Here is a 27,191-nt window from a genome sequence, read left to right on the forward strand (position 1 = left end):
TACGGAGAAACGCGTAGAGTGAGGCTGACGAGAGAAAACTCTCACAGGATCGGAGTCCCCCAAAGCAGATGACGTCACTTCCGGTTTCCGGTTTGGGTGAGACGCACCGGTGACACGCACGCCCGCCGAAGCAGAGGGGGGACTAAGAGAGCAGCTTATACTTTGCTGAGATCCGACCTGTGTGATCTAAACGCTTATTACCTTTTTATACCATGTGAGTGCATTGCACATATACTTACTTTTAAAGAGATTTTTGTACAGTCTGCACTATGTCCGTGTTTATGTTATTCATTTAAGGTCTCCAGCACTTACTATTCCACTTACCTGTCTGACGGTCCAACGGGCTGCCACTCAAAAAGAAACCTTTATGGGAACATTGCTCACTCTACACTTGTGAGTATTTAGCACACTGCACCTTGATATTTATTTTTATATCAATCACAATACTGCACCATCAGGGAATTCTCTTCTGTTTTACATGATTTTGCGCTTCCCGATGATCTTCACCCTTGATTGAAAGGTGGAATGTGACTTTGCTAGGGTGAATTTTAACTCTTAATGGGGTTTTGTATTGAGTTTAGATTTGTTTATTAATCATTCTCAGGGGGTAGGTGAAGGAAATGTAATAACAACAGATTATGAGAGAGGTGAGAAGTGGTTTATATATGATGAACAAGATACGAATGTGAGAGGTGAATAATTGGGTTAAGAAGGGGGGATAGGCTGACCCTTACTTAGTACAGATAGACAGGATGCTCATTAAAGATTGCCTTTTTAGGATATATAAATCTGGAAATATATGTATCCTCTAGACCCAAATAATGAGTAGCATTGGCTCCACTGGTGTATTTTGATTTGAAAAAAGGAAGAATGTGCTTGGACAGCTCTCATTTTTTTATTTTTTTAAATCATACATCATCAATTACCAATATCTTCTTACCCACATTGAGACACCTATTGAATTTGACTGCTTTACATGCACTCCAATGTAAGCCAAATAGCAAAATGCGGAAATTTTGTTTTTAATGTAAAAGATTACATTTTGCAATTTACATCCATCGGCCTTTTATTTAACATTGTATACATTCAAACAATGCTATTGGTTGATGAAACAAAAAAAGGGTTTGCTTCAGGTGAGGTTTGAACTCACAACCTCGGCATAGCTTAGTTGACATATAAGTACCGTGCGCTAACCAATTACGCCACTGGAGCATGTTCCTGTAATGATCCATGTTCTTCTTGCCCCAATTGCCCTCCAACTCTGCTCTTTTAATCTCTGACATCCAAGTTAGATCATTTTCCCATTACTCCTTTTAACCCCTTTTCTTTTTTTCTGCCTCAGATCTGTTTCATACTGTACATTGAATGTGGTTAACACAAAGTATTTCTCGTCATTTTTCAAAAACCCAATAGAAGCAACATTTTACAAAGATAATGTTGTTTAAACAATGTGTACAAACAAGTCATGTATTTCTCTTTATGAAAATGTTCTCATGGTTATTTAGTTCATATTGGTCATCATTCATTAGTGAGTGTTACCCATATCCGCTCAAGAGCTATCTGTGTGACTGTATTCAGTACTACCAGCTATGTAGTCATGGCCGAGTGGTTAAGGCGATGGACTTGAAATCCATTGGGGTTTCCCCGCGCAGGTTCAAATCCTGCTGACTACGTTGACTTTTTCAGTGGTAACGTGTTATTAAAAACTTCACTGCACTTTGCATTTTGTTTGTATCTGCTTGGCAAAGCAATCTTTACTTACTGGAATATGTGGCACACTAAAGAAGAAAACACTCTGAATTCTTCAAACATTTTCCAAGTTATACATTTTAGGGTGCTGCTGGCTGTAAAACATTTAATAAAGAACTCCATTTCAATAAATGCATTGTCTTCTATTGATAAGTATCTCTATGCTGCAACATAGTGCTAAGAGGTCATTTGTGTGCAATACTTTGCACAACATAAAATAGAGGAGAAACGGCTTACCCCTACAGAAATAACTTAAGGTGACCAAGGATAATGAGCACTTTAGTGTGAGAGTGAGGGAATTCTTCCACTTTATAATTACAGATAATATTTGAATTCTTCTTAAGGACTGTGCTAAGTACTGCATGTATTGAGATGTGTACATTCTTTACAGTCTGCCAAAACTATATTGTTTAAATATAATGGGAATAATCAATGTTATAGTTCAACTGCTTATCACACTTCAGCACAAATATCTATTTGTTATGAAAAAGCATTTGTAATGTTTTATTGTTATCATTCACAAAAGATAAGCAGGGCTTTCTAAACCTGTTGAAGAAATAAACAACTCAGCTTGAATTTTACTGAAAAATGGTCATTAATGTACTGTAATAATTGTACTGTAACTTCCTGAAGTTTACAGAAAATTAAGAAATTAATCAAATGTAAACTTTAAGGACTCTTTTGTGAAACAGAATGATTCTCATTAAGAACAAATGTGCTTTGTACTTTGATATTAAATTCAGAGACAGAACTGTCAGGAATCGGCGTTCTCCACGCTCCACCCACAAATCACCCCCTTCCCGCAGGGAGTCCCTGGACACACAAAACAAACCTGCCTTACCGGCCTCCACGGCTCCTCGCCCCTGCCGCCGTCGCGGGATCACTCCCCTCGGCGATTCCTCTGCTCAGTGCCGGGCGCGCCCACGCCCCCTTCACGCACACCTGCACGCACACCTGCACCATCCACTGGCTCGGTTCACGCGCGCACACGAGTTATGGAGCACGCTCAGTCTGCACACTCTTCTTCCCGTCCCCCGGACCTCAGGCTCCGCCCCTGCACACCCCTACTCAGGTTACCAACAAGACTCACCTGGCCTGTTATGCCTGCACCAATCTGCAGTGTCTCCCGTTAGCTCTTCCTGTCCCACCTCCGTTCCTAATTGGACCTTCCTGCTTTATCTAGCTCCTCTCTGCTCTCAGTCTTTGCTCGACATAATCTCTGTATGGAAGTACTTCTGGATTCTCTCAGTGTTTTCACAGGTTCTGATGCGGCTTGTACGACTACCCTCTCTGGCTCTCGATCTCGGCACTCCTTGGACAACGCTCACTCTGGTAACCTCTTGAAGCAGATCTCATCAAGGATGAACTCTCTCGCCAATCCAGGCCAGATCAATTGGAGGTCCTCATTGATTTGGCTGTCCGAGTGGATCAACGTATACAGGTACGCCGCTCTGAGCGTCAGCGCACTCGCTTCCATAACTTTCAAGTTCCGTTCTCCAGTACTCCCAGCAACATTCCTGCTCCCCCAAGTGCTACCATACCTATTAGTCCTGCACTGGAGTTGCCAGAGCCAATGCAATTGGGGGTACAACGCATCCGCACACAGATACGGCAGTTCCGCCACGCTGGGGGATTGTGTTTCTACTGCGGATCCATGGAACATCTGATTCGGGAGTGTCCACTGCGTCCGGGAAACGGGAACACCCAGTGAGTACAGAGGGGCTCTCTCTGGGTGTAATGTCTCCACGTCCCCTTTCTAAAGGTGAACTCCCTAAGAAACTTACAATTCCAGTCTCCCTTTCAGGCGATAAGTTCAAGACTTCTTCCGCCGCTTTCATTGACTCAGGAGCTGGAGGAAACTTCGTGTATCTTGAATTCGCCAGGTTAAACCGCATACCACTCGTGAGAAAGAAGGTTCCCATCACACTCGTCGGTATCAATGGACGTCCTCTTACCCCGGCCCACATCTCCTTAGAGACAGCTCCCTTGCTTCTGTCCTCACATCTGCACAAGGAGATCTTAGTTCTTGATGCCATTCACGCTCCTGGGATACCCATCACCCTTGGTCTTCCTTGGCTACAGCTTAACAATCCTCTCATTGAGTGGACTTCCTCTGCTCCCATTTCCTGGAGGCTGAGGTCAGGCGAGACTCATCAACTGCTGGCCAATACCTCTGTTCCCAAAGTTATTCTACCTTCCGTTTACCATCAATTCCAGGACGTTTTCAATAAGGTACAGTCAGACCTCTTGCCGCCACACAGGACATACGATTGTCCGATCGACCTAGTTCCAGGTTGCACCACACACCACCTGTCTTCAGGAGGATAGTACCCATTATATGACACAATAGGTACTATATCAATTGTTAGTACCCTGGTACAGTGGTCTGGCTTATTATCATTTTGAGATATACCTGCATTTGAGCGCTTCAGCTATTTTCCATACTCCCTACCCAAGTCCAAGACCTACCCCTTGTCGTTACCAGAATCTCACACTATGGATGAATATATTCAGGAGAATCTCAAGAAAGGCTTTATTCATCACTCCAATTCCCCAGCAGGGGCTGGGTTTTTCTTCGTCAAGAAAAATCGTTACCCCCTTCCCCTTATTACCGAACTGTACGATAAATTACAGGGGGCCAAGATTTTTTCCAAGTTGGATCTACGTGGTGCCTATAACTTGGTGCGCATCAGGAAGGGGGATGAATGGAAGACGGCCTTCAACACGCGTAGTGGACACTACGAATATCTGGTAATGCCTTTCGGCTTATGTAATGCTCCCGCTGTCTTCCAGGATTTCATCAACGACGTCTTTCGGAAGGTACTCAATATTTTTGTTATTGTATACTTGGATGATATCCTGATTTTTTCCAAAGATCTCCAGGACCATATACGCCACACCTCCTACGTCCTTTCCCGTCTCAGTGAACACCATTTGTACGCCAAACTGGAGAAGTGCACCTTTCATCAGACCTCTACTCCGTTCCTGGGGTACATCATTTCCGATGAGGACTTTATGATGGATTCCGGTAAACTTCAAGCAGTCACTGAATGGCCAAGACCCAACTCTCTCAAGGCCATACAACGTTTTTTAGGGTTCGCTAATTATTATCGTAGGTTTATAAGTAGTTTTTCCACCATTGTGGCACCCCTTACTGCGCTCACCAAAAAAGGAGCTGATCCTTCTGCTTGGTCATCCGAGGCCATCTCCACCTTCGAGACACTCAAGGAAGCCTTTATATCCGCACCTATTCTCCGTCATCCCAACATTGAACTTCCCTTCGTCCTGGAGGTCGACGCTTCTGATTGCGGTGCTGGTGCCGTTCTTTCTCAGAGACCCACGCCCCAAGATAAGTTACATCCCTGTGCATATTTTTCCAAAAAATTCTCGTCTGCCGAGAGGAACTATGACGTGGGTAACAGGGAACTTCTGGCCGTGAAGATGGCTCTTCAAGAGTGGAGACACCTGCTGGAGGGGTCGAAAGAGCCGTTTACTATTCTCACGGACCACAAGAACCTTCTTTACATAGAGAACGCTCGACGCCTTGGTCCACGACAGGCTCGTTGGGCTCTTTTTTTTTCTCGATTCGATTTTCACCTTTCTTATATCCCCGGGACCAAGAACGTAAAGGTAGACGCACTCTCCCGTATACATTCTTCTGAAGAGAGGCCAGAGGAATCTTTGGAGACTATCCTTCCGCATGAGAGGATTCTCGCCACGTCTTCTTTCAAGAATCTTGACAAGATTTTGCACTCCCAGAGACGCATTCCCAAGGACTTGGTCGTTCCCGACAACAAACACTTTGTACCTTCCAAATTTGTTCCAGAGGTCTTGTCTTGGGGTCACTCCTCTAAATCTGCAGGTCATCCAGGTTTTAAGAAGACTACTGATCTCATTCGTTGGAATTTCTGGTGGCCAAGGATGTCTCAAGATATTCTGGAGTTTACCGGCGCCTTCCCCACGTGTGCTCAAAGCAAGACTCTCCGTCAAAAGCCTCCGGGTTTTCTGTTACCCCTTCCAGTTCTCGACCACCCCTGGTCCCACATTTCGATGGACTTCATCGTGGAGTTGCCCAGGTCCAGAGGAATGAACACTATCTTGGTGGTCATGGACAGGTTCTCGAAGATGTCCCATTTCATTCCACTTAAAGGATTACCCACCTCCCCCGCCCTTGCTGATATCTTTACGGAGCAGATTTTCCGGATTCATGGGATCCCTTCGTCCATTGTTTCTGACAGAGGTTCTCAGTTTGTATCCAAATTTTGGTGAGCTTTCACGAAGAGATTGGGCATCTCTTCTTCTTTCTCTTCCGCCTATCATCCTCAGTCCAATGGTCAAACGGAGAGAATCAATCAATCCCTGGAAAAGTACCTGAGATGTTTCATATCCGATTTCCAGGATGATTGGGCTCAACTCCTCTCTTGGGCAGAGTATGCCGCAAATTCTGACAAAAACGAGTCCACCCGGGAGTCGCCCTTCTTTATAAATTATGGGTTCCATCCTCCCTGTCTTCCCATCCCCAACATCCCTTCTGGAGTACCAGCCGTAGATGAACGCATTTCTTCCCTCCAAACCGCATGGTCCAGGATTCAGTCTACCCTTCTCAACTCCTCCCGCAGATCGAAACTACAGGCCGATCGTCGTCGTCGTTCGGCGCCCAGTTACAAATCAGGGGATTTGGTATGGCTCTCCTCTAAGAATATCCACCTCAAGGTACCATCTCCTAAACTGGCACCTAAGTTCCTGGGTCCCTTCCCTATTTGCGAACAAATCAATCCCGTGGCATACCGGCTCCAACTACTACCCAGTATGAAGATTCCCAATGTCTTTCATGTGTCCCTCTTAAAACCATTTATCTCCAGTCACTTCTTTCCGGATCAGACTCGTAAACCGGATCCCATTACTGTACAAAATAACGAGGAATATGAAGTTCACTCTCTTTTGGATTCTCGCCTATCCAGGGGTCAGCTCCAGTTCTTGGTGCAATGGAAGGGCTTTGGCCCTGAAGAGAGATCCTGGGTACCTTCAAAGGACATTCATGCCCCGGAACTTCTTAAGTCCTTCAGGAAAAAGTTTCCAGAGAAACCGTTCTTGGATCGTCCTGGGGCCGTTCCTGAAAAGGGGGGTACTGTCAGGAATCGGCGTTCTCCACGCTCCACACACAAAGCACCCCCTTCCCGCAGGGAGTCCCTGGACACACAAAACAAACCTGCCTTACCGGCCTCCACGGCCCCTCGCCCCTGCCGCCGTCGTGGGATCACTCCCCTCGGCGATTCCTCTGCTCAGTGCCGGGCGCGCCCACGCCCCCCTGCACGCACACCTGCACGCACACCTGCACCATCCACTGGCTCGGTTCACGCGCGTACACGAGTTACGGAGCACGCTCAGTCTGCACACTCTTCTTCCCGTCCCCCAGACCTCAGGCTCCGCCCCCGCACACTGCACGGGCATACTCAGGTTACCAACAAGACTCACCTGGCCTGTTATGCCTGCACCAATCTGCAGTGACACACTGTAGCTCTTCCTGTCCCGCCTCCGTTCCTAATTGGACCTTCCTGCTTTATCTAGCTCCTCTCTGCACTCAGTCTTTGCTCGACATAGTCTCTGTATGGAAGTACTTCTGGATTCTCTCAGTTTTTTCACAGGTTCTGATGCGGCTTTTACGACTACCCCCTCTGGCTCTTGATCTCGGTACTCCTTGGACAACCCTCACTCTGGTAACCTCTTGAACATGGCTTGGACAATGACCTATCTCCGCTCTCCACTCCCTGACATCGGCGAGGCATCCTTCCCTCTATCTCTACAACCGGTACCGGCAAGTATTGTCTACCTTACTACACCTGGCCTGGCAACGCTTCATACCACACTCCGGACACGCTCCCTTTGCTGCGGGTGCGTGTATTACCACTTCGCCCTTCAGCTCAGGGGACGGGTCTGGTCTGCGGGAAGCACCGGCGTAACAAGAACATTTTATATTAAAATCAGATTTATTTTTTTGGGGGGTTCAATTTGATCTTATAGGGGTTCTGTATGTTTTTGTCTTGCAGATTAACAATATTGAATACCTAATGCTGGGACATGTTTATTTTGTTGATACTTTTGCCATAGTCTGCATATTGATAGTTCCCTCTAGATACCCAAGAGATCAATGTTGGTATCCCTCCACCCTTTGTATGTCAAAATTGATCAAAAGCAGAAAAAAACAAGATAAATGCTGCACACCAAAATCTGAAAACTCTAACTGATACTTGCTGTTACTGGTGCTCCTGATCCAGGGGAGTCCCTGTGAATGACAGACTCCAAAGTCAGCAAAAAAAACGGAGGGTTCATGGCTCTAAGGATTTAAAGAATTTATTATATCAAGTGCACAACGTTTCAACCATCAAAAAGTGGTCTTTCTCAAGTGAGAACCCTCTGTTTAAAATTGATCAAAAGACATGATTTTTTGAGTGAGTTGCAAAGTTCAAATGTGTTGGAATATTTTATTCTATGCTTAAGGCATTTAAAATATCTTTAATATTAACATCAAGCCTTGTTCCTTCATATTTACTTTAACTGTGTTACTCAAATCTTCAATGTGGTTTTAGCATGTTTTCCTTTAGCTTGCTATGCAATTGGCAAAAAAAGAAGATTCTTTATTCCTCTTCTATGTTGTCATGTATGATTGCCCACACTGATAAAGCATAAAGCATAAAGCATGTAAAACTGAAAGAAAAGGTGGTCGTACATGCAAAACTTCTTTCAGCACTCTTGGTTTCTACCACATACAAGATCCACTCGCCTATTGCAATAAGAGAGTTTATTCAATTGAAGACTCTGGTGAAATAGCATGGGGTTGTGCTACAGTGAGGATTAACTCTTAAGAGGGATTTATACTTGTTTGGATGTAAAAACAAAACATAGAAAGCTTTTGTTCCACCGCCGCCATTCAGGTGCAAATTGTGTTTGAAAAAATATTTCAGGCTTGATTGAAAGGTAGAATGTGGCTTTGCTAGGGTGAATTTTAACTCTTAATGGGGGTTTGTATTGAGTTTAGATTTGTTTATTAATCATTCTCAGGAGGTAGGTGGAGGAAATGTAATAACAACAGATTACGAGAGAGGTGAGAAGTGGTTTACATATGGTGAGCAAGATACGAATGTGAGAGGTGAATAGTTGGATTACGAAGGGGGGATAGGCTGACCCTTACTTAGTACAGATAGACAGGATGCTCATTAAAGATTGCCTTTTTAGGATACAGGAATCTGAAAATATATTTATCCTCTTGACCCAAATAATGAGTCGCATTGGCTCCACTGGTGTATTTTGGTTTGAAAAAAAAAAGAATGTGCTTGGACAGCTCTCATTTTTTTATTTTTTTAAATCATACATCATCAATTACCAATATCTTCTTGTCCACATTGAGACACCTATTGAATTTGACTGCTTTACATGCGCTCCAATGTAAGCCAAATAGCAAAATGCGGAAATGTTGTTTTTAATGTAAAAGATTACATTTTACAATTTACATCCATAGGCCTTTTATTTAACATTGTATACATTCAAACAATGCTATTGGTTGATGAAACAAAAAAAGGGTTTGCTTCAGGTGAGGCTTGAACTCACAACCTCAGCATAGCTTAGCATATACTGACATATAAGTACCGTGCGCTAACCAATTACACCACTGGAGCATGTTCCTGTAATGATCCATGTTCTTCTTGCCCCAATTGCCCTCCAACTCTGCTCTTTTAATCTCTGACATCCAAGTTAGATCATTTTCCCATTACTCCTTTTAACCCCTTTTCTTTTTTTTCTGCCTCAGATCTGTTTCATACTGTACATTGAATGTGGTTAACAAAAAGTATTTCTCGTCATTGTTCAAAAACCCAATAGAAGCAACATTTTACAAAGATAATGTTGTTTAAACAATGTGTACAAACAAGTCATGTATTTCTCTTTATGAAAATGTTCTCATGGTTATTTAGTTCATATTGGTCATCATTCATTAGTGAGTGTTACCCATATCCGCTCAAGAGCCATCTGTGTGACTGTATTCAGTACTACCAGCTATGTACAGTAGTCATGGCTGAGTGGTTAAGGTGATGGACTATAAATCCATTGGGGTTTCCCCGCGCAGGTTCAAATCCTGCTGACTACGTTGACTTTTTCAGTGGTAACGTGTTATTAAAAACTTCACTGCACTTTGCATTTTGTTTGTATCTGCTTGGCAAAGCAATCTTTACTTACTGGAATATGTGGCACACTAAAGAAGAAAACACTCTGAATTCTTCAAACATTTTCCAAGTTATACATTTTAGGGTGCTGCTGGCTGTAAAACATTTAATAAAGAACTCAATTTCAATATATGCATTGTCTTCTATTGATAAGTATCTCTATGCTGCAACATAGTGCTAAGAGGTCATTTGTGTGCAATACTTTGCACAACATAAAATAGAGGAGAAACGGCTTACCCCTACAGAAATAACTTAAGGTGACAAAGGATAATGAGCACTTTAGTGTGAGAGTGAGGGAATTCTTCCACTTTATAATTACAGATAATATTTGAATTCTTCTTAAGGACTGTGCTAAGTACTGCATGTATTGAGATGTGTACATTCTTTACAGTCTGCCAAAACTATATTGTTTAAATATAATGGGAATAATCAATGTTATAGTTCAACTGCTTATCACACTTCAGCACAAATAGCTTTTTGTTATGAAAAAGCATTTGTAATGTTTTATTGTTATCATTCACAAAAGCTAAGCAGGGCTTTCTAAACCTGTTGAAGAAATAAACAACTTAGCTTGAATTTTACTGAAAAATGGTCATTAATGTACTGTAATAATTGTACTTTAACTTCCTGAAGTTTACAGAAAATTAAGAAATTAATCAAATGTAAACTTTAAGGACTCTTTTGTGAAGCAGAATGATTCTCATTAAGAACAAATGTGCTTTGTACTTTGATATTAAATTCAGAGACAGAACTGTCAGGAATCGGCGTTCTCCACGCTCCACCCACAAATCACCCCCTTCCCGCAGGGAGTCCCTGGACACACAAAACAAACCTGCCTTACCGGCCTCCACGGCTCCTCGCCCCTGCCGCCGTCGCAGGATCACTCCCCTCGGCGATTCCTCTGCTCAGTGCCGGGCGCGCCCATGCCCCCTTCACGCACACCTGCACGCACACCTGCACCATCCACTGGCTCGGTTCACGCACGCACACGAGTTACGGAGCACGCTCAGTCTGCACACTCTTCTTCCCGTCCCCCGGACCTCAGGCTCCGCCCCTGCACACCCCTACTCAGGTTACCAACAAGACTCACCTGGCCTGTTATGCCTGCACCAATCTGCAGTGTCTCCCGTTAGCTCTTCCTGTCCCACCTCCGTTCCTAATTGGACCTTCCTGCTTTATCTAGCTCCTCTCTGCTCTCAGTCTTTGCTCGACATAATCTCTGTATGGAAGTACTTCTGGATTCTCTCAGTGTTTTCACAGGTTCTGATGCGGCTTGTACGACTACCCTCTCTGGCTCTCGATCTCGGCACTCCTTGGACAACGCTCACTCTGGTAACCTCTTGAACACGGCTTGGACAACGACCTATCTCCGCTCTCCACTCCCTGACTTCGGCGAGGCATCCTTCACTCTATCTCTACAACCGGTACCGGCAAGTATTGTCTACCTTACTACACCTGGCCTGGCAACGCTTCATACCACACTCCGGACACGCTCCCTTTGCTGCGGGTGCGTGTATTACCACTTCCCCCTTCAGCTCAGGGGATGGGTCTGGTCAGGGTACCGACCGCGACCCCGCCATATGTAAGCCCCCACTCCGCAAGCGCAGTTAGCAGCTCAGATGTAAGGACTCCTCCCCCCAAGCCTTATGCAGGTGAACTGCAAGATTGTAGGGGTTTCCTAAACCAGTGTGAGGTGCAGTTTGAAATTGCCCCCCATCTCTATAATACTGATCGCAAGAAGGTAGCCTACATTTATAACCTCCTCACTGGCAGCGCCCTGGCTTGGGCTTCCCCGGTTTGGGAGTGACGTTCTGACCTTACCCAAGATTACCCAGCATTTAAAGCCGAGTTTCAACGAGTATTCAATTCTCCCGCTCGTCGGGAGATGGCATCTGTTTCTCTCCTACAGATCACTCAGGGACGGCAAATGGTGACGCAGTATGCTGTGGAATTCCGGACTCTAGCAGCCGAGACTAACTGGGGACAAGAGGCTCTCGTCTCCGTATTCTGGCAAGGACTGGCAGATCCCATCAAGGATGAACTCTCTCGCCAATCCAGGCCAGATCAATTGGAGGTCCTCATTGATTTGGCTGTCCGAGTGGATCAACGTATACAGGTACGCCGCTCTGAGCGTCAGCGCACTCGCTTCCATAACTTTCAAGTTCCGTTCTCCAGTACTCCCAGCAACATTCCTGCTCCCCCAAGTGCTACCATACCTATTAGTCCTGCACTGGAGTTGCCAGAGCCAATGCAATTGGGGGTACAACGCATCCGCACACAGATACGGCAGTTCCGCCACGCTGGGGGATTGTGTTTCTACTGCGGATCCATGGAACATCTGATTCGGGAGTGTCCACTGCGTCCGGGAAACGGGAACACCCAGTGAGTACAGAGGGGCTCTCTCTGGGTGTAATGTCTCCACGTCCCCTTTCTAAAGGTGAACTCCCTAAGAAACTTACAATTCCAGTCTCCCTTTCAGGCGATAAGTTCAAGACTTCTACCGCCGCTTTCATTGACTCAGGAGCTGGAGGAAACTTCGTGTATCTTGAATTCGCCAGGTTAAACCGCATACCACTCGTGAGAAAGAAGGTTCCCATCACACTCGTCGGTATCAATGGACGTCCTCTTACCCCGGCCCACATCTCCTTAGAGACAGCTCCCTTGCTTCTGTCCTCACATCTGCACAAGGAGATCTTAGTTCTCGATGCCTTACACGCTCCTGGGATACCCATCACCCTTGGTCTTCCTTGGCTACAGCTTAACAATCCTCTCATTGAGTGGACTTCCTCTGCTCCCATTTCCTGGAGGCCGAGGTCAGGCGAGACTCATCAACTGCTGGCCAATACCTCTGTTCCCAAAGTTATTCTACCTTCCGTTTACCATCAATTCCAGGACGTTTTCAATAAGGTACAGTCAGACCTCTTGCCGCCACACAGGACATACGATTGTCCGATCGACCTAGTTCCAGGTTGCACCACACACCACCTGTCTTCAGGAGGATAGTACCCATTATATGACACAATAGGTACTATATCAATTGTTAGTACCCTGGTACAGTGGTCTGGCATATTATCATTTTGAGATATACCTGCATTTGAGCGCTTCAGCTATTTTCCATACTCCCTACCCAAGTCCAAGACCTACCCCTTGTCGTTACCAGAATCTCACACTATGGATGAATATATTCAGGAGAATCTCAAGAAAGGCTTTATTCATCACTCCAATTCCCCAGCAGGGGCTGGGTTTTTCTTCGTCAAGAAAAAGGACGGGTCGTTGAGGCCTTGCATCGACTACAGGGGTTTAAACCACATAACTATTAAAAATCGTTACCCCCTTCCCCTTATTACCGAACTGTACGATAAATTACAGGGGGCCAAGATTTTTTCCAAGTTGGATCTACGTGGTGCCTATAACTTGGTGCGCATCAGGAAGGGGGATGAATGGAAGACGGCCTTCAACACGCGTAGTGGACACTACGAATATCTGGTAATGCCTTTCGGCTTATGTAATGCTCCCGCTGTCTTCCAGGATTTCATCAACGACGTCTTTCGGAAGGTACTCAATATTTTTGTTATTGTATACTTGGATGATATCCTGATTTTTTCCAAAGATCTCCAGGACCATATATGCCACACCTCCTACGTCCTTTCCCGTCTCAGTGAACACCATTTGTACGCCAAACTGGAGAAGTGCACCTTTCATCAGACCTCTACTCCGTTCATGGGGTACATCATTTCCGATGAGGACTTTATGATGGATTCCGGTAAACTTCAAGCAGTCACTGAATGGCCAAGACCCAACTCTCTCAAGGCCATACAATGTTTTTTAGGGTTCGCTAATTATTATCGTAGGTTTATAAGGAGTTTTTCCACCATTGTGGCACCCCTTACTGCGCTCACCAAAAAAGGAGCTGATCCTTCTGCTTGGTCATCCGAGGCAATCTCCACCTTCGAGACACTCAAGGAAGCCTTTATATCCGCACCTATTCTCCGTCATCCCAACATTGAACTTCCCTTCGTCCTGGAGGTCGACGCTTCTGATTGCGGTGCTGGTGCCGTTCTTTCTCAGAGACCCACGCCCCAAGATAAGTTACATCCCTGTGCATATTTTTCCAAAAAATTCTCGTCTGCCGAGAGGAACTATGACGTGGGTAACAGGGAACTTCTGGCCGTGAAGATGGCTCTTCAAGAGTGGAGACACCTGCTGGAGGGGTCGAAAGAGCCGTTTACTATTCTCACGGACCACAAGAACCTTCTTTACATAGAGAACGCTCGACGCCTTGGTCCACGACAGGCTCGTTGGGCTCTTTTTTTTTCTCGATTCGATTTTAACCTTTCCTATATCCCCGGGACCAAGAACGTAAAGGTAGACGCACTCTCCCGTATACATTCTTCTGAAGAGAGGACAGAGGAATCTTTGGAGACTATCCTTCCGCATGAGAGGATTCTCGCCACGTCTTCTTTCAAGAATCTTGACAAGATTTTGCACTCCCAGAGACGCATTCCCAAGGACTTGGTCGTTCCCGACAACAAACACTTTGTACCTTCCAAATTTGTTCCAGAGGTCTTGTCTTGGGGTCACTCCTCTAAATCTGCAGGTCATCCAGGTTTTAAGAAGACTACTGATCTCATTCGTTGGAATTTCTGGTGGCCAAGGATGTCTCAAGATATTCTGGAGTTTACCGGCGCCTTCCCCACGTGTGCTCAAAGCAAGACTCTCCGTGAAAAGCCTCAGGGTTTTCTGTTACCCCTTCCAGTTCTCGACCACCCCTGGTCCCACATTTCGATGGACTTCATCGTGGAGTTGCCCAAGTCCAGAGGAATGAACACTATCTTGGTGGTCATGGACAGGTTCTCGAAGATGTCCCATTTCATTCCACTTAAAGGATTACCCACCTCCCCCGCCCTTGCTGATATCTTTACGGAGCAGATTTTCCGGATTCATGGGATCCCTTCGTCCATTGTTTCTGACAGATGTTCTCAGTTTGTATCCAAATTTTGGTGAGCTTTCACGAAGAGATTGGGCATCTCTTCTTCTTTCTCTTCCGCCTATCATCCTCAGTCCAATGGACAAACGGAGAGAATCAATCAATCCCTGGAGAAGTACCTGAGATGTTTCATATCCGATTTCCAGGATGATTGGGCTCAACTCCTCTCTTGGGCAGAGTATGCCGCAAATTCTGACAAAAACGAGTCCACCCGGGAGTCGCCCTTCTTTATAAATTATGGGTTCCATCCTCCCTGTCTTCCCATCCCCAACATCCCTTCTGGAGTACCAGCCATAGATGAACGCATTTCTTCCCTCCAAACCGCATGGTCCAGGATTCAGTCTACCCTTCTCAACTCCTCCCGCAGATCGAAACTACAGGCCGATCGTCGTCGTCGTTCGGCGCCCAGTTACAAATCAGGGGATTTGGTATGGCTCTCCTCTAAGAATATCCACCTCAAGGTACCATCTCCTAAACTGGCACCTAAGTTCCTGGGTCCCTTCCCTATTTGCGAACAAATCAATCCCGTGGCATACCGGCTCCAACTACCACCCAGTATGAAGATTCCCAATGTCTTTCATGTGTCCCTCTTAAAACCATTTATCTCCAGTCACTTCTTTCCGGATCAGACTCGTAAACCGGATCCCATTACTGTACAAAATAACGAGGAATATGAAGTTCACTCTCTTTTGGATTCTCGCCTATCCAGGGGTCAGCTCCAGTTCTTGGTGCATTGGAAGGGCTTTGGCCCTGAAGAGAGATCCTGGGTACCTTCAAAGGACATTCATGCCCCGGCACTTCTTAAGTCCTTCAGGAAAAAGTTTCCAGAGAAACCGTTCTTGGATCGTCCTGGGGCCGTTCCTGAAGAGGGGGGTACTGTCAGGAATCGGCGTTCTCCACGCTCCACACACAAAGCACCCCCTTCCCGCAGGGAGTCCCTGGACACACAAAACAAACCTGCCTTACCGGCCTCCACGGCCCCTTGCCCCTGCCGCCATCGCGGGATCACTCCCCTCGGCGATTCCTCTGCTCAGTGCCGGGCGCGCCCACGCCCCCCTGCACGCACACCTGCACGCACACCTGCACCATCCACTGGCTCGGTTCACGCACGTACACGAGTTACGGAGCACGCTCAGTCTGCACACTCTTCTTCCTGTCCCCCGGACCTCAGGCTCCGCCCCTGCACACTGCACGGGCATACTCAGGTTACCAACAAGACTCACCTGGCCTGTTATGCCTGCACCAATCTGCAGTGTCTCCCGTTAGCTCTTCCTGTCCCGCCTCCATTCCTAATTGGACCTTCCTGCTTTATCTAGCTCCTCTCTGCACTCAGTCTTTGCTCGACATAGTCTCTGTATGGAAGTACTTCTGGATTCTCTCAGTTTTTTCACAGGTTCTGATGCGGCTTGTACGACTACCCCCTCTGGCTCTCGATCTCGGCACTCCTTGGACAACCCTCACTCTGGTAACCTCTTGAACACGGCTTGGACAACGACCTATCTCCGCTCTCCACTCCCTGACTTCGGCGAGGCATCCTTCACTCTATCTCTACAACCGGTACCGGCAAGTATTGTCTACCTTACTACACCTGGCCTGGCAACGCTTCATACCACACTCCGGACACGCTCCCTTTGCTACGGGTGCGTGTATTACCACTTCGCCCTTCAGCTCAGGGGACGGGTCTGGTCTGCGGGAAGCACCGGCGTAACAAGAACATTTTATATTAAAATCAGATTTATTTTTTTGGGGGGTTCAATTTGATCTTATATGGGTTCTGTATGTTTTTGTCTTGCAGATTAACAATATTGAATACCTAATTCTTGGACATGTTTATTTTGTTGATACTTTTGCCATAGTCTGCATATTGATAGTTCCCTCTAGATACCCAAGAGATCAATGTTGGTATCCCTCCACCCTTTGTATGTCAAAATTGATCAAAAGCAGAAAAAAACAAGATAAATGCTGCACACCAAAATCTGAAAACTCTAACTGATACTTGCTGTTACTGGTGCTCCTGATCCAGGGGAGTCCCTGTGAATGACAGACTCCAAAGTCAGCAAAAAAATGGAGGGTTCAGGGCTCTACGGATTTAAAGAATTTATTATTTCAAATGCACAACGTTTCAACCATCAAAAAGTGGTCTTTCTCAAGTGAGAACCCTCTGTTTAAAATTGATCAAAAGACATGATTTTTTGAGTGAGTTGCAAAGTTCAAATGTGTTGGAATATTTTATTCTATGCTTAAGGCATTTAAAATATCTTTAATATTAACATCAAGCCTTGTTCCTTCATATTTACTTTAACTGTGTTACTCAAATCTTCAATGTTGTTTTAGCATGTTTTCCTTTAGCTTGCTATGCAATTGGCAAAAAAAGAAGATTCTTTATTCCTCTTCTATGTTGTCATGTATGATTGCCCACTCTGATAAAGCATAAAGCATAAAGCAAGTAAAACTGAAAGAAAAGGTGGTCGTACATGCAAAACTTCTTTCAGCACTCTTGGTTTCTACCACATACAAGATCCACTCGCCTATTGCAATAAGAGAATTTATTCAATTGAAGACTCTGGTGAAATAGCATGGGGTTGTGCTACAGTGAGGATTAACTCTTAAGAGGGATTTATACTTGTTTGGATGTAAAAACAAAACATAGAAAGCTTTTGTTCCACCGCCGCCATTCAGGTGCAAATTGTGTTTGAAAAAATATTTCAGGCTTGATTGAAAGGTAGAATGTGGCTTTGCTAGGGTGAATTTTAACTCTTAATGGGGTTTTGTATTGAGTTTAGATTTGTTTATTAATCATTCTCAGGAGGTAGGTGGAGGAAATGTAATAACAACAGATTATGAGAGAGGTGAGAAGTGGTTTACATATGGTGAGCAAGATATGAATGTGAGAGGTGAATAATTGGGTTAAGAAGGGGGGATAGGCTCACCCTTACTTAGTACAGATAGACAGGATGCTCATTAAAGATTGCCTTTTTAGGATATATAAATCTGGAAATATATGTATCCTCTAGACCCAAATAATGAGTAGCATTGGCTCCACTGGTGTATTTTGATTTGAAAAAAGGAAGAATGTGCTTGGACAGCTCTCATTTTTTTATTTTTTTAAATCATACATCATCAATTACCAATATCTTCTTGCCCACGTTGAGACACCTATTGAATTTGACTGCTTTACATGCGCTGCAATGTAAGCCAAATAGGAAAATGAGGAAATTTTGTTTTTTATGTAAAAGATTACATTTTACAATTTACATCCATAGGCCTTTTATTTAACATTGTATACATTCAAAAAATGCTATTGGTTGATGAAACAAAAAAAGGGTTTGCTTAAGGTGAGGCTTGAACTCACAACCTCAGCATAGCTTAGCATATACTGACATATAAGTACCGTGCGCTAATGATCCATGTTCTTCTTGCCCCAATTGCCCTCCAACTCTGCTCTTTTAATCTCTGACATCCAAGTTAGATCATTTTCCCATTACTCCTTTTAACACATTTTCTTTTTTTTCTGCCTCAGATCTGTTTCATACTGTACATTGAATGTGGTTAACAAAAAGTATTTCTCGTCATTGTGCAAAAACCCAATAGAAGCAACATTTTACAAAGATAATGTTGTTTAAACAATGTGTACAAACAAGTCATGTATTTGTCTTTATGAAAATGTTCTCATGGTTATTTAGTTCATATTGGTCATCATTCATTAGTGAGTGTTACCCATATCCGCTCAAGAGCTATCTGTGTGACTGTATTCAGTACTACCAGCTATGTAGTCATGGCCGAGTGGTTAAGGCGATGGACTTGAAATCCATTGGGGTTTCCCCGCGCAGGTTCAAATCCTCCAGACTACGTTGACTTTTTCAGTGGTAACGTGTTATTAAAAACTTCACTGCACTTTGCATTTTGTTTGTATCTGCTTGGCAAAGCAATCTTTACTTACTGGAATATGTGGCACACTAAAGAAGAAAACCCTCTGAATTCTTCAAACATTTTCCAAGTTATACATTTTAGGGTGCTGCTGGCTGTAAAACATTTAATAAAGAACTCCATTTCAATAAATGCATTGTCTTCTATTGATAAGTATTTCTATGCTGCAACATAGCGCTAAGAGGTCATTTGTGTGCAATACTTTGCACAACATAAAATAGAGGAGAAACGGCTTACCCCTACAGAAATAACTTAAGGTGACAAAGGATAATGAGCACTTTATTGTGAGAGTGAGGGAATTCTTCCACTTTATAATTACAGATAATATTTGAATTCTTCTTAAGGACTGTGCTAAGTACTGCATGTATTGAGATGTGTACATTCTTTACAGTCTGCCAAAACTATATTGTTTAAATATAATGGGAATAATCAATGTTATAGTTCAACTGCTTATCACACTTCAGCACAAATAGCTTTTTGTTATGAAAAAGCATTTGTAATGTTTTATTGTTATCATTCACAAAAGATAAGCAGGGCTTTCTAAACCTGTTGAAGAAATAAACAACTTAGCTTGAATTTTACTGAAAAATGGTCATTAATGTACTGTAATAATTGTACTGTAACTTCCTGAAGTTTACAGAAAATTAAGAAATTAATCAAATGTAAACTTTATGGAATCTTTTGTGAAACAGAATGATTCTCATTAAGAACAAATGTACTTTGTACTTTGATATTAAATTCAGAGACAGAACATGTTATATTAAAATCAGATTTATTTTTGGGGGGGGTTCAATATGATCTTATAGGGGTTCTGTATGTTTTTGTCTTGCAGATTAACAATATTGAATACCTAATTCGTGGACATGTTTATTTTGTTGATACTTTTGCCATAGTCTGCATATTGATAGTTCCCTCTAGATACACAAGAGATCAATGTTGGTATCCCTCCACCCTTTGTATGTCAATATTGATCAAAAGCAGAAAAAAACAAGATAAATGCTGCACACCAAAATCTGAAAACTCTAACTGATACTTGCTGTTACTGGTGCTCCTGATCCAGGGGAGTCCCTGTGAATGACAGACTCCAAAGTCAGCAAAAAAAACGGAGGGTTCATGGCTCTAAGGATTTAAAGAATTTATTATATCAAATGCACAACGTTTCAACCATCAAAAAGTGGTCTTTCTCAAGTGAGAACCCTCTGTTTAAAATTGATCAAAAGACATGATTTTTTGAGTGAGTTGCAAAGTTCAAATGTGTTGGAATATTTTATTCTATGCTTAAGGCATTTAAAATATCTTTAATATTAACATCAAGCCTTGTTCCTTCATATTTACTTTAACTGTGTTACTCAAATCTTCAATGTGGTTTTAGCATGTTTTCCTTTAGCTTGCTATGCAATTGGCAAAAAAAGAAGATTCTTTATTCCTCTTCTATGTTGTCATGTATGATTGCCCACACTGATAAAGCATAAAGCATAAAGCATGTAAAACTGAAAGAAAAGGTGGTCGTACATGCAAAACTTCTTTCAGCACTCTTGGTTTCTACCACATACAAGATCCACTCGCCTATTGCAATAAGAGAGTTTATTCAATTGAAGACTCTGGTGAAATAGCATGGGGTTGTGCTACAGTGAGGATTAACTCTTAAGAGGGATTTATACTTGTTTGGATGTAAAAACAAAACATAGAAAGCTTTTGTTCCACCGCCGCCATTCAGGTGCAAATTGTGTTTGAAAAAATATTTCAGGCTTGATTGAAAGGTAGAATGTGGCTTTGCTAGGGTGAATTTTAACTCTTAATGGGGTTTTGTATTGAGTTTAGATTTGTTTTGTTAATCATTCTCAGGGGGTAGGTGGAGGAAATGTAATAACAACAGATTACGAGAGAGGTGAGAAGTGGTTTACATATGGTGAGCAAGATACGAATGTGAGAGGTGAATAGTTGGATTACGAAGGGGGGATAGGCTGACTCTTACTTAGTACAGATAGACAGGATGCTCATTAAAGATTGCCTTTTTAGGATACAGGAATCTGAAAATATATTTATCCTCTTGACCCAAATAATGAGTCGCATTGGCTCCACTGGTGTATTTTGGTTTGAAAAAAAAAAGAATGTGCTTGGACAGCTCTCATTTTTTTATTTTTTTAAATCATACATCATCAATTACCAATATCTTCTTGTCCACATTGAGACACCTATTGAATTTGACTGCTTTACATGCGCTCCAATGTAAGCCAAATAGCAAAATGCGGAAATGTTGTTTTTAATGTAAAAGATTACATTTTACAATTTACATCCATAGGCCTTTTATTTAACATTGTATACATTCAAACAATGCTATTGGTTGATGAAACAAAAAAAGGGTTTGCTTCAGGTGAGGCTTGAATTCACAACCTCAGCATAGCTTAGCATATACTGACATATAAGTACCGTGCGCTAACCAATTACACCACTGGAGCATGTTCCTGTAATGATCCATGTTCTTCTTGCCCCAATTGCCCTCCAACTCTGCTCTTTTAATCTCTGACATCCAAGTTAGATCATTTTCCCATTACTCCTTTTAACCCCTTTTCTTTTTTTTCTGCCTCAGATCTGTTTCATACTGTACATTGAATGTGGTTAACAAAAAGTATTTCTCGTCATTGTTCAAAAACCCAATAGAAGCAACATTTTACAAAGATAATGTTGTTTAAACAATGTGTACAAACAAGTCATGTATTTCTCTTTATGAAAATGTTCTCATGGTTATTTAGTTCATATTGGTCATCATTCATTAGTGAGTGTTACCCATATCCGCTCAAGAGCCATCTGTGTGACTGTATTCAGTACTACCAGCTATGTACAGTAGTCATGGCTGAGTGGTTAAGGTGATGGACTATAAATCCATTGGGGTTTCCCCGCGCAGGTTCAAATCCTGCTGACTACGTTGACTTTTTCAGTGGTAACGTGTTATTAAAAACTTCATTGCACTTTGCATTTTGTTTGTATCTGCTTGGCAAAGCAATCTTTACTTACTGGAATATGTGGCACACTAAAGAAGAAAACACTCTGAATTCTTCAAACATTTTCCAAGTTATACATTTTAGGGTGCTGCTGGCTGTAAAACATTTAATAAAGAACTCAATTTCAATATATGCATTGTCTTCTATTGATAAGTATCTCTATGCTGCAACATAGTGCTAAGAGGTCATTTGTGTGCAATACTTTGCACAACATAAAATAGAGGAGAAACGGCTTACCCCTACAGAAATAACTTAAGGTGACAAAGGATAATGAGCACTTTAGTGTGAGAGTGAGGGAATTCTTCCACTTTATAATTACAGATAATATTTGAATTCTTCTTAAGGACTGTGCTAAGTACTGCATGTATTGAGATGTGTACATTCTTTACAGTCTGCCAAAACTATATTGTTTAAATATAATGGGAATAATCAATGTTATAGTTCAACTGCTTATCACACTTCAGCACAAATAGCTTTTTGTTATGAAAAAGCATTTGTAATGTTTTATTGTTATCATTCACAAAAGCTAAGCAGGGCTTTCTAAACCTGTTGAAGAAATAAACAACTTAGCTTGAATTTTACTGAAAAATGGTCATTAATGTACTGTAATAATTGTACTTTAACTTCCTGAAGTTTACAGAAAATTAAGAAATTAATCAAATGTAAACTTTAAGGACTCTTTTGTGAAGCAGAATGATTCTCATTAAGAACAAATGTGCTTTGTACTTTGATATTAAATTCAGAGACAGAACTGTCAGGAATCGGCGTTCTCCACGCTCCACCCACAAATCACCCCCTTCCCGCAGGGAGTCCCTGGACACACAAAACAAACCTGCCTTACCGGCCTCCACGGCTCCTCGCCCCTGCCGCCGTCGCAGGATCACTCCCCTCGGCGATTCCTCTGCTCAGTGCCGGGCGCGCCCACGCCCCCTTCACGCACACCTGCACGCACACCTGCACCATCCACTGGCTCGGTTCACGCACGCACACGAGTTACGGAGCACGCTCAGTCTGCACACTCTTCTTCCCGTCCCCCGGACCTCAGGCTCCGCCCCTGCACACCCCTACTCAGGTTACCAACAAGACTCACCTGGCCTGTTATGCCTGCACCAATCTGCAGTGTCTCCCGTTAGCTCTTCCTGTCCCACCTCCGTTCCTAATTGGACCTTCCTGCTTTATCTAGCTCCTCTCTGCTCTCAGTCTTTGCTCGACATAATCTCTGTATGGAAGTACTTCTGGATTCTCTCAGTGTTTTCACAGGTTCTGATGCGGCTTGTACGACTACCCTCTCTGGCTCTCGATCTCGGCACTCCTTGGACAACGCTCACTCTGGTAACCTCTTGAACACGGCTTGGACAACGACCTATCTCCGCTCTCCACTCCCTGACTTCGGCGAGGCATCCTTCACTCTATCTCTACAACCGGTACCGGCAAGTATTGTCTACCTTACTACACCTGGCCTGGCAACGCTTCATACCACACTCCGGACACGCTCCCTTTGCTGCGGGTGCGTGTATTACCACTTCCCCCTTCAGCTCAGGGGATGGGTCTGGTCAGGGTACCGACCGCGACCCCGCCATATGTAAGCCCCCACTCCGCAAGCGCAGTTAGCAGCTCAGATGTAAGGACTCCTCCCCCCAAGCCTTATGCAGGTGAACTGCAAGATTGTAGGGGTTTCCTAAACCAGTGTGAGGTGCAGTTTGAAATTGCCCCCCATCTCTATAATACTGATCGCAAGAAGGTAGCCTACATTTATAACCTCCTCACTGGCAGCGCCCTGGCTTGGGCTTCCCCGGTTTGGGAGTGACGTTCTGACCTTACCCAAGATTACCCAGCATTTAAAGCCGAGTTTCAACGAGTATTCGATTCTCCCGCTCGTCGGGAGATGGCATCTGTTTCTCTCCTACAGATCACTCAGGGACGGCAAATGGTGACGCAGTATGCTGTGGAATTCCGGACTCTAGCAGCCGAGACTAACTGGGGACAAGAGGCTCTCGTCTCCGTATTCTGGCAAGGACTGGCAGATCCCATCAAGGATGAACTCTCTCGCCAATCCAGGCCAGATCAATTGGAGGTCCTCATTGATTTGGCTGTCCGAGTGGATCAACGTATACAGGTACGCCGCTCTGAGCGTCAGCGCACTCGCTTCCATAACTTTCAAGTTCCGTTCTCCAGTACTCCCAGCAACATTCCTGCTCCCCCAAGTGCTACCATACCTATTAGTCCTGCACTGGAGTTGCCAGAGCCAATGCAATTGGGGGTACAACGCATCCGCACACAGATACGGCAGTTCCGCCACGCTGGGGGATTGTGTTTCTACTGCGGATCCATGGAACATCTGATTCGGGAGTGTCCACTGCGTCCGGGAAACGGGAACACCCAGTGAGTACAGAGGGGCTCTCTCTGGGTGTAATGTCTCCACGTCCCCTTTCTAAAGGTGAACTCCCTAAGAAACTTACAATTCCAGTCTCCCTTTCAGGCGATAAGTTCAAGACTTCTACCGCCGCTTTCATTGACTCAGGAGCTGGAGGAAACTTCGTGTATCTTGAATTCGCCAGGTTAAACCGCATACCACTCGTGAGAAAGAAGGTTCCCATCACACTCGTCGGTATCAATGGACGTCCTCTTACCCCGGCCCACATCTCCTTAGAGACAGCTCCCTTGCTTCTGTCCTCACATCTGCACAAGGAGATCTTAGTTCTCGATGCCTTACACGCTCCTGGGATACCCATCACCCTTGGTCTTCCTTGGCTACAGCTTAACAATCCTCTCATTGAGTGGACTTCCTCTGCTCCCATTTCCTGGAGGCCGAGGTCAGGCGAGACTCATCAACTGCTGGCCAATACCTCTGTTCCCAAAGTTATTCTACCTTCCGTTTACCATCAATTCCAGGACGTTTTCAATAAGGTACAGTCAGACCTCTTGCCGCCACACAGGACATACGATTGTCCGATCGACCTAGTTCCAGGTTGCACCACACACCACCTGTCTTCAGGAGGATAGTACCCATTATATGACACAATAGGTACTATATCAATTGTTAGTACCCTGGTACAGTGGTCTGGCATATTATCATTTTGAGATATACCTGCATTTGAGCGCTTCAGCTATTTTCCATACTCCCTACCCAAGTCCAAGACCTACCCCTTGTCGTTACCAGAATCTCACACTATGGATGAATATATTCAGGAGAATCTCAAGAAAGGCTTTATTCATCACTCCAATTCCCCAGCAGGGGCTGGGTTTTTCTTCGTCAAGAAAAAGGACGGGTCGTTGAGGCCTTGCATCGACTACAGGGGTTTAAACCACATAACTATTAAAAATCGTTACCCCCTTCCCCTTATTACCGAACTGTACGATAAATTACAGGGGGCCAAGATTTTTTCCAAGTTGGATCTACGTGGTGCCTATAACTTGGTGCGCATCAGGAAGGGGGATGAATGGAAGACGGCCTTCAACACGCGTAGTGGACACTACGAATATCTGGTAATGCCTTTCGGCTTATGTAATGCTCCCGCTGTCTTCCAGGATTTCATCAACGACGTCTTTCGGAAGGTACTCAATATTTTTGTTATTGTATACTTGGATGATATCCTGATTTTTTCCAAAGATCTCCAGGACCATATATGCCACACCTCCTACGTCCTTTCCCGTCTCAGTGAACACCATTTGTACGCCAAACTGGAGAAGTGCACCTTTCATCAGACCTCTACTCCGTTCATGGGGTACATCATTTCCGATGAGGACTTTATGATGGATTCCGGTAAACTTCAAGCAGTCACTGAATGGCCAAGACCCAACTCTCTCAAGGCCATACAATGTTTTTTAGGGTTCGCTAATTATTATCGTAGGTTTATAAGGAGTTTTTCCACCATTGTGGCACCCCTTACTGCGCTCACCAAAAAAGGAGCTGATCCTTCTGCTTGGTCATCCGAGGCAATCTCCACCTTCGAGACACTCAAGGAAGCCTTTATATCCGCACCTATTCTCCGTCATCCCAACATTGAACTTCCCTTCGTCCTGGAGGTCGACGCTTCTGATTGCGGTGCTGGTGCCGTTCTTTCTCAGAGACCCACGCCCCAAGATAAGTTACATCCCTGTGCATATTTTTCCAAAAAATTCTTGTCTGCCGAGAGGAACTATGACGTGGGTAACAGGGAACTTCTGGCCGTGAAGATGGCTCTTCAAGAGTGGAGACACCTGCTGGAGGGGTCGAAAGAGCCGTTTACTATTCTCACGGACCACAAGAACCTTCTATACATAGAGAACGCTCGACGCCTTGGTCCACGACAGGCTCGTTGGGCTCTTTTTTTTTCTCGATTCGATTTTAACCTTTCCTATATCCCCGGGACCAAGAACGTAAAGGTAGACGCACTCTCCCGTATACATTCTTCTGAAGAGAGGACAGAGGAATCTTTGGAGACTATCCTTCCGCATGAGAGGATTCTCGCCACGTCTTCTTTCAAGAATCTTGACAAGATTTTGCACTCCCAGAGACGCATTCCCAAGGACTTGGTCGTTCCCGACAACAAACACTTTGTACCTTCCAAATTTGTTCCAGAGGTCTTGTCTTGGGGTCACTCCTCTAAATCTGCAGGTCATCCAGGTTTTAAGAAGACTACTGATCTCATTCGTTGGAATTTCTGGTGGCCAAGGATGTCTCAAGATATTCTGGAGTTTACCGGCGCCTTCCCCACGTGTGCTCAAAGCAAGACTCTCCGTGAAAAGCCTCAGGGTTTTCTGTTACCCCTTCCAGTTCTCGACCACCCCTGGTCCCACATTTCGATGGACTTCATCGTGGAGTTGCCCAGGTCCAGAGGAATGAACACTATCTTGGTGGTCATGGACAGGTTCTCGAAGATGTCCCATTTCATTCCACTTAAAGGATTACCCACCTCCCCCGCCCTTGCTGATATCTTTACGGAGCAGATTTTCCGGATTCATGGGATCCCTTCGTCCATTGTTTCTGACAGATGTTCTCAGTTTGTATCCAAATTTTGGTGAGCTTTCACGAAGAGATTGGGCATCTCTTCTTCTTTCTCTTCCGCCTATCATCCTCAGTCCAATGGACAAACGGAGAGAATCAATCAATCCCTGGAGAAGTACCTGAGATGTTTCATATCCGATTTCCAGGATGATTGGGCTCAACTCCTCTCTTGGGCAGAGTATGCCGCAAATTCTGACAAAAACGAGTCCACCCGGGAGTCGCCCTTCTTTATAAATTATGGGTTCCATCCTCCCTGTCTTCCCATCCCCAACATCCCTTCTGGAGTACCAGCCATAGATGAACGCATTTCTTCCCTCCAAACC

General features: G+C 44.2%; 5 non-coding genes across 5 annotated transcripts; 4 read left to right on the forward strand and 1 right to left on the reverse strand.

The window, feature by feature from the left end:
• Nucleotides 1–1,125: 1,125 nt before the first annotated feature.
• Nucleotides 1,126–1,212, reverse strand: TRNAI-UAU (transfer RNA isoleucine (anticodon UAU)). Its single transcript is given in 2 exon segments — nucleotides 1,126–1,161; nucleotides 1,175–1,212. It is a non-coding gene; the product is annotated as a tRNA-Ile (tRNA).
• Nucleotides 1,213–1,591: 379 nt separating this feature from the next.
• Nucleotides 1,592–1,673, forward strand: TRNAS-UGA (transfer RNA serine (anticodon UGA)). Its single transcript has one exon. It is a non-coding gene; the product is annotated as a tRNA-Ser (tRNA).
• Nucleotides 1,674–9,807: 8,134 nt separating this feature from the next.
• TRNAY-AUA (transfer RNA tyrosine (anticodon AUA)) lies at nucleotides 9,808–9,889 on the forward strand. Its single transcript has one exon. It is a non-coding gene; the product is annotated as a tRNA-Tyr (tRNA).
• Nucleotides 9,890–18,721: 8,832 nt separating this feature from the next.
• On the forward strand, nucleotides 18,722–18,803 carry TRNAS-UGA (transfer RNA serine (anticodon UGA)). Its single transcript has one exon. It is a non-coding gene; the product is annotated as a tRNA-Ser (tRNA).
• A 2,920-nt stretch (nucleotides 18,804–21,723) lies between these two features.
• On the forward strand, nucleotides 21,724–21,805 carry TRNAY-AUA (transfer RNA tyrosine (anticodon AUA)). The gene has a single exon. It is a non-coding gene; the product is annotated as a tRNA-Tyr (tRNA).
• The last annotated feature ends 5,386 nt before the right edge of the window (nucleotides 21,806–27,191 follow it).

The sequence above is a fragment of the Ascaphus truei genome (assembly GCF_040206685.1).
Source record: "Ascaphus truei isolate aAscTru1 chromosome 12 unlocalized genomic scaffold, aAscTru1.hap1 SUPER_12_unloc_6, whole genome shotgun sequence".
In the NCBI taxonomy this organism is placed as follows: domain Eukaryota; kingdom Metazoa; phylum Chordata; class Amphibia; order Anura; family Ascaphidae; genus Ascaphus; species Ascaphus truei.